Source organism: Bos indicus x Bos taurus, chromosome 13, assembly GCF_003369695.1.
Source record: "Bos indicus x Bos taurus breed Angus x Brahman F1 hybrid chromosome 13, Bos_hybrid_MaternalHap_v2.0, whole genome shotgun sequence".
NCBI classification, from domain to species: Eukaryota; Metazoa; Chordata; class Mammalia; order Artiodactyla; family Bovidae; genus Bos; species Bos indicus x Bos taurus.
The window spans coordinates 41,591,655-41,599,498 of NC_040088.1; the positions used below are offsets into that span (position 1 = coordinate 41,591,655).

Sequence of the window (7,844 nt, forward strand, 5' to 3'; positions counted from 1 at the left end):
TCGCAAAGAGTCAGACATGACTGAGAGACTGAACTGAACTGAACCGAACACTGTGAGCAAGCTTCCAGTTGAAATACTTTGCATCCTCCTTGGTGCTTCAAATCGTCCAGCGCAAGATGTCCATCTGTCTCATGATGGGTGATGTCAACACAAATCCCTTCGTGAATGTGGCATCTGCTGGTTTTCCCCAATTTTTGCAATTAATAAATATCTTGTGAGAAGATACCTGAAGACTTTGTAAGTATCCTGTTTGTCTTCAAGTTACACTGTGGATTTTAGAACCCACTGATGACCCTCCTCTGAATCAGTGACTCCTAGGAAGTATCTGGTTTTTCCCCTGTTGACCCCATCTTCAAAATGTGTACATAACACATCCACTCTCACCCTCTTGCTGTTACCATGTGGTTGCAGTCACCACCATATCCGTTGTGCAAGGCCTTTTTGGAATCCCCCTGCTTCCACCCCTGCCCCTCCAGACTCCCTACCAGGGGCAATGTGGCCCTGGTAAAGTGAGAGTCAGCTCACATTGCACCCTTGTCCAAACCATCAGGCAGTCCCTTGTCTTCACAGCTCACAGTGGCTCCCCCTCTGCATAAGGCCCCCCCCCTCAGGGCTCTTCACTGTCCTTGATGACTCTTCATGACTTCTGTCTCCTGTTTCGTCTCTGATATCATCTTCCCTCTTCTGTCCAGCTCACTCTCCACTTTGACCTTCTCGCTGGCGCTTGGCCAGGCTTGTTCTTCTCTTAGGGCCCCTGCTGTTCCCTCTGCCTGGAGTGCTTTCCATCCTGGGAGCCTCATCCTCTTCCTTGACACTTCTCTGAGCCCTACCCCCTACCACACTTTTCCTTGTCTCCTTATCACCTTCTAAATTACTGTAACACTGGCTCCCTAGATCTCATTTTTACTTGCACCTCCCCTGCCAGAACACAGTCCCGTGAGGCAAGTCGCTGATGCCTTTCTTGATCGCTGATGGACCAAACTCATCTAGACCAGTGACAGTTGGTCAAAAATATTTGTGGGATAAATAAAAAAGGGGGAAACACTTGTATTATGAAAATGGCAAAATATTTAGTTGTTCCTTTATATCTATTAGGTCTTCATTGTCCCTTAATTATCTCTAAAATGTCTTGTTCCTCTCTCTCCAGATCCTTTTCTTAGACCACCTCTTTCTCCCCAATGTTTTTAAACACAAATTTCAAACTAATGCCTCCTGCCTCGTGTCTCTACTTCAGAACACCTTCTGAGCTACAAATGTCTACCTCCCATGTCTCATGGGCATTGCTCTCTGTTCCACATGATCCTGCGGTTCTGCGTGTCTGAGCCAAACCTTCATCATTCATTTTTTAAACTTACTCTTCCTCTGAATTTTCCCCGGGTGACATACGCAGCCATTCTTGGAAAACCAAGCACAGACCAGGAAGCCATCTGAATTCTCTTCTCTTCCCATAAGATGCTAGGTCCTTGGGACAAAACTTCACACATGCTTGTACCCCTGCCCCCCCACCCCATCTCCTCACTGTCCCTTTGCCTCACAGATGGGCTTCAGCTTCCCTTGTCAGGACCACAGCAAGTCTAGGGTGAGCCTAACCCTAACAGAAAAGAGAGGCCACACCCACACTGGGTGTGGTGACATTTTAATAAAGGGGCCATTTGCAGAATTGCAGGCAACAGGTAATAAAGCCCCCCAAAAGTGCCCCCAATCTAGAAACAGGAGCTTCCCTGGTGGCTCAGTAGTAACGAATCTACCTGCAATGCTAGAGAAACGGGAGATGCAGGTTCGATCCCTGGGTCGGGAAGATCCCCCGGATGGGGACATGGCAACCCACTCTGGTATTCTTGCCTGGAGACTCCCATGGATGAAGGAGCATGGCAGACTACAGTCCCTGGGGTCACAAAGAGTCAGACACGACTGAATAGACTTAGCATACATGCACACAATCTAGAAACAAATGACACTATCATCACGCCCAGGTCTGAAGAGGCAAAGGGAGGGGTGGTCACGGAATCTAGAAACACACCTGCTGTGAGGGTCTTACTCTTGGTCCAAGGATTCCACCAGATCGAGGCAAACCCCCAGGAGTGGTCCAGAAAGCAGAGACATCCCAGTCTCTCCCTCTTTCTGCCCTCTCACCTGGAATGTTCAGCATTGTTTGAACCCAGCTGGAGCCAGCTGTGATGGTCAGCCTCCCAGGGCACAGAGCAGGGGGTGGCATGGATGCAAAGGGGAGGTGAAGGGTATTTTAATGAAGTATAGTGCTCTTCCTTGCCTACTTCTCCATTGCCCCATGTGGCCCCCGGGATGATAACACATGGCTTATCACTGCCTGCCCTTGTACAGGATGCTGCTCTTCCCCGGATGCCCTTGGTTCTTGGTCTTCCTGGGAAATCCCTACATTTCCCACCTCAATTTAGCAGCTACTCCCTGAAGATGCTCCTTGATATCCTTTACTAATTAATCTCACCTCCTTGAGCAGAGCACTTACACCATATTACAGTAAGTCCCCTACACACAAACCTTCAAATTGTGAACTTTCAAAGATACAAACATGTCCCTGTCTGCCAGTTGTCAAACTGTACTACTGCACTTTTCAAGGTACTGTTTTGTAAGATTAAAAATGTTTTCTTTGTTTTTTGTGTTTGTTTGTTGTGTATTATTTGTGTGAAATGTATTATAAACCTATTACAGTGTAGTACTATATAGCCGATTGTGTTAGTTGGGTATCGAGGCTAACTGTGTTGGACTTATGAACAAATTGGACTTCTGAATACCACTCTCGGAATGGAATTGGTTCATATGTAGGGGACTTACTATATATTTAAAACATGCTTGTAGCAGGAGACCCTAACATGGCCCCTAATTTTCTCCACCGCCCAGTGTTAAGATCCTTCAGGAATCTCCTCCTGTTGACTCTGGGTAAGACCTGTGACGTGCTTCCAACCAATGAAACGTGACAACAGTGACAGAAGTCCTTCTGTAAACAGATCTCATGGGACTGTGGCTCATCTCTTGCTGGCAGACTGTCCTTATTTCCCTTTTAAAGAAGCAGCCACCATGCTGGGGAGACCATGTGGCAAGTGATGAGGGTGCCTCCAGCCACAGCCTGAAAGGAGGTGAGGACTCAGTCCAACGCTTCAGGAAGAACCCAGGAGCTTGGGAGCAGCCCTTCCCCAAGTGAGTCTTTGGATGGAAACCCAGGCCTGGTTGACACCTTGATTGGAGCCTAGGAGAGACCTTGAAGCACAGGACTCAGTTAAGCTATGCCTGGATTTCTGACCCATGGATGCCGAAAGGTAAGAAATATGTCTTGCTTTAAGGTGCTAAATGTGTGGTGATTTGTTCTGCAATAAGCAATTTACTAATCCAGTTCTCAGAGAAGGCAATGGCACCCCACTCCAGTACTCATGCCTGGAAAATCCCATGGACGGAGGAGCCTGGTAGGCTGCAGTCCATGGGGTCGCTAAGGGTCGGACACGACTGAAGCGACTTCACTTTCACTTTTCACTTACAGGCATTGGAGAAGGAAATGGCAACCTACTCCAGTGTTCTTGCCTGGAGAATCCCAGGGACAGGAGAGCCGGGTGGGCTGCCGTCTATGGGGTCACACAGAGTCAGACACGACTGAAGCAACTTAGCAGCAGCAGCAGCAGCAATCCAGTTCTTTGCATTAATAATAACTGACACTTACTATTCACTGAGCCATTGACATGATGCTCAGTCCCTCTAGTCTTTCTGCTCTGTCCCCAGCAGATAATGTTATTAGCACATCATAGGTGAGCACAACTGAAGATCAGCGGCTCTGTAATTAGGCTTCCCTCATGGCTTAGCTGGTAAAGAATCTGCCTACAGTGTGGGAGACCTGAGTTTGATCCCTGGGTTGGGAACATCCCCTGGAGAAGGGAACAGTTGCCCACTCCAGTATTCTGGCCTAGAGAATTCCATGGACTGAATAGTCCATGGCGTCGCAAAGAGTTGGATGTGACTGAGCCACTTTCACAATTGGCTCAAGACAAGTGATGAGTGTCAGAAGCAGGATTTGAGCAGAGATGCTAAGAACGCCATTCTGACTCTGGGGTCCACGCTCACAACCACTCCTCTCTATGACCTTCTTCTGCTGATATAGCCCTTCTCCCTGCCTTGTTCTTCCCTCCTATGGTGTGGGATCCTTGGGACCAGGCTTGTAGGAGTTCATCACTTATTTATTGTGCCAGGCACAGTATCTGGCACACTTTAGGTCCCTGATTAATGTACGCTGAGTGGATGTCATGCTTTGTAAAAAATTTTTCTCCATGCGGATGTACTAAAGGTAGGCAGCTGAGTTCATTTCAAGGGGGTTTCTCAAATGTATATATCTAAAATATATATATTATATATATACATTTAAAAAGCAGTCGGCAGAAAATAAATTACATATTTAAAATAGAAAGATTCTTCCTCTGGTTGTTGCTGCTTCAGCAATATTGGCATGCTTAGTTTATGCCAATCATATAGAGAATGCTAATATTCTGAGACTTTTCTTTACACTAAAAGTGGATTAGTGCATTTGTATATAGTAAAGTGAAAGTGAAAGTCGCTCAGTCATGTCTGACTCTTTGTGACCCCATGGATTATACAGTCCATGGAATTCTCCAGGCCAGAATACTGCAGTGAGTGGCCTTTCCTTTCTCCAGGGGATCTTCCTAATCCAGGGATCAAACTCAGGTCTCCTGCATGGCAGGCAGATTCTTTACCAGCTGAGCCACAAGGGAAGCCCAAGAATACTGGAGTGGTTAGCCCATCCCTTCTCCAGTGATCTTCCAGACCCAGGAATCAACCCAGGGTCTCTTGCATTGAAGGCAAATTCTTTCCCAACTGAGCTATCAGGGAAGCCCATCTGTTTACAGAGCCATATTTTAAAGATAGAGCCATACTTTAAAGACAGGAGAAAATGGACCTTTCTCTGTGAATAGCAATCTATTCTCTTGGAAATGCTTTTGGCTTACAGAAACTTCACATACTGGAAGATTTAGTTGCCAAAATCATGATTTCCCTTTTTTTCCTAGGACTTCTTAGAGCATATATCTGGAGGATTGCAGCCAATGTTGGAATCTCACCATTGTCTCCAATGAGTAGAAGGAAGTACTGAAGGAGTGTAGCAGATGTGGCTGGTACACATCCACATCCTCCCATCCTCATCTCCTACAATGTGCAGACAGGATGCTGAGAACACCAACTGCAGGTACTTGAGAATCTTGGCCAATGGGCCATTTCTAGTTGCCTAAGCCTGCTCTGCCCCAACGGGAAGTGAAGAAGTGAAGTCGTTCAGTTGTGTCCGACTCTTTGCAACCCCATGGACTGTAGCCTACCAGGCTCCTCCCTCCATGGGATTGATTCTCCAGGCAAGAGTACTGGAGTGGGTTGCCATTTCCTTCTACAGGGGATCTTCCCGACCCAGGGATCGAACCTGGGTCTCCCGCATTCCAGGCAGACGCTTTAACCTCTGAGCCACCAGGGAAGTCCCCCGCAACGGGAGGGGCAAGAAATGCTAGAGAGTTAATATCTCCAGGAGAAGCCCTCAGGCGGTGACTGAGAGAAGCCAGTGGACCAACACTCCCTCTCCCTTGTTTCCTGGTTAGGACAGCTCTGGGATGCATCCTCCCTGCTCTCCCAGGTAGTCAGGGACTGAGCTCCAGCTGCTGTCCACAGCAATCTGCTCGATAAGGTTGTTGTTATCTTCCCTCCCTTTTGTTGATGTCCCTCCCCTGGTTCAATTTTCCATTCCCCAACTGATGTTTCCTGGTGTCACTCCCTAAATTAATTGCTTGCGCTTGAGTCCTTCTCTCAGTGAGAACTTCTGAGGGAACCGCTTAAAGACAGTGGACAAACTTCCAGTTAGTGCTAAGGCCTCCATCAGTGTTTTATGAAACAGGGAGATAAGCAGGTGGAGAGAAACTCATTTTGAATTCTCACTGCAAATGCATGAGGAGCTGCAGAAGGGAGAGAGCTATGAAACATTTCCTGAGCAGAGGACAAAGCCCGTCACTCTCAGGCATTCTGACTAGGATATGCCTGGCTTTTTCTGGGTGATCTAATAAATTGGACCTCCTACAAAATTGTATAATATACAAGAGCGAAGGGAGAGATAAAACCTCTAAAAGAGCTGTCTTCCAGAAGTAAGAGGAATGTAAAGGATAAAATGGACTCATTGTAACACTGAAACAGATTTCTGTTGACATTCTTTGAGAAACTGCTGAAAGCAAGACGTTTTCTGAGAAACAAAAATCACTGGAAATTTTAAAGTACTCAGGAGAATTAAGAGCACTCTGTCTGCTGAGAAGCCTGCCCAGCTCAACAAAAGACTTATTTAAGATCTAAGAGAAATATCTCCATCAATTATGTATTTGAACAGACAGGTCCTACACATTGCCTTGATAAAAATCAGTGTTCTTGAGGATCTTGATTTATCCTTGGGGGCCTCAGAGTCTTGACTGTGGCAGGGAAGCAGGGTTCTATCCAGCTTAGAAATCTTTGTGTTGCAATGTTTGGAAAGAGTTTCTTCTGCTTAAAATTTTATGTATCAGGACTCAAGTAGACTTGATAAAAATAATTGAGCAACTTATGAAACGTGGATGTTACATAAGAAATGATGATCTCAGATTGATAGTAGCAGGATCAGACTACTTCAAGTCCTTTTAGGTTTGTGGCAACTCTCCATCATCAGATGATGGTTATCAATTTTTGTAGAAATAAAGTATTTTTTAATTAAGTCATGTACATTGGTTTTTAGACATAATGCTATTGCACACTTAGTAAGTTTCAGTGTAGTGTAAATACAATTTTAATAGGCATTGGGAAGCCAAAAGATTCCTGTGACTCCCTTTATAGTAATATTCACTTCATTGTGGTGGTCTGAAATTGAACCTGCAATTTTTCCGAGTCGGCCTAGAGAGAATTTGAACAACAGTCTAAGTAAATTGAACCTAACAGACTTATAAAAACAGTGCCTCACCAATATCAAAAAAGTACATTTTCCTCAAGTGCACATGGAGCCTTCTACAGTGTAGCCCATATGTCAGGCCACAGAGCATTTACTGAGCAGAGGACAAAGATTTAATAAACTTCAAAAGGCTGAAATCATAAACATATCTTTTCTGATCACAATAGAATGGAACTAGAGAACAGAAAAACCCACAAGCATGAAAATTAAACAAGACAATCTTAAATGACCAATAGTTCAAAAAGAAATCAATGAGAAATTTTTAAAAACAATAAGATAACAAATATGAAAACACAACATACCAAAACGTATAGGACATGGCAAAAGCAGACCTAAGAGGAAAATTTATAACTGCAATTATATATTAATTGGACACATATGTTCAATTATGTTAAACAAGAAGACACATCCAAACAAATAGCAAAACTTTATACCCTAAGAAACTAAAAAGGGGGAGCAAACAACCGCAAAATAGCAAAAGGAGACCAATAAAAACTATTATAACAGAGAAAAAGCAAAATAGAGACTGGAAAAAATCAATGAAAGCAGGAATTGATTCTCTGGAAAGAACAGCAAAACTGACAAATTGCTTAGTAGATTAAGGAAAAAAGAGAAAAGAACCAAATGACAAAAATCAGAAATGAAAGGCTTTATAGAAATAAAAAGAAGTATAACACTATGAAGACTAATCTGTTACAAAATAGGATAACCCAGTTGAAATGGATAAATTTCCAGAATCATCCATTTTCCCCAGCTGAGACAGGATCCAGCTAAAATAATAGAATCCGAGTGAATAAAAAATGTAAAAGGAAGAATAAGTATAAAAATAAAACCCCCTACTAATGATGGTGGAAATCAATTTGGATGG

General features: G+C 44.3%; 1 non-coding gene across 1 annotated transcript; it reads right to left on the reverse strand.

Moving 5' to 3' along the window:
• Positions 1-5,422: 5,422 nt before the first annotated feature.
• Positions 5,423-5,494, reverse strand: TRNAS-GGA. The gene has a single exon. It is a non-coding gene; the product is annotated as a tRNA-Ser (tRNA).
• Positions 5,495-7,844: the final 2,350 nt, after the last annotated feature.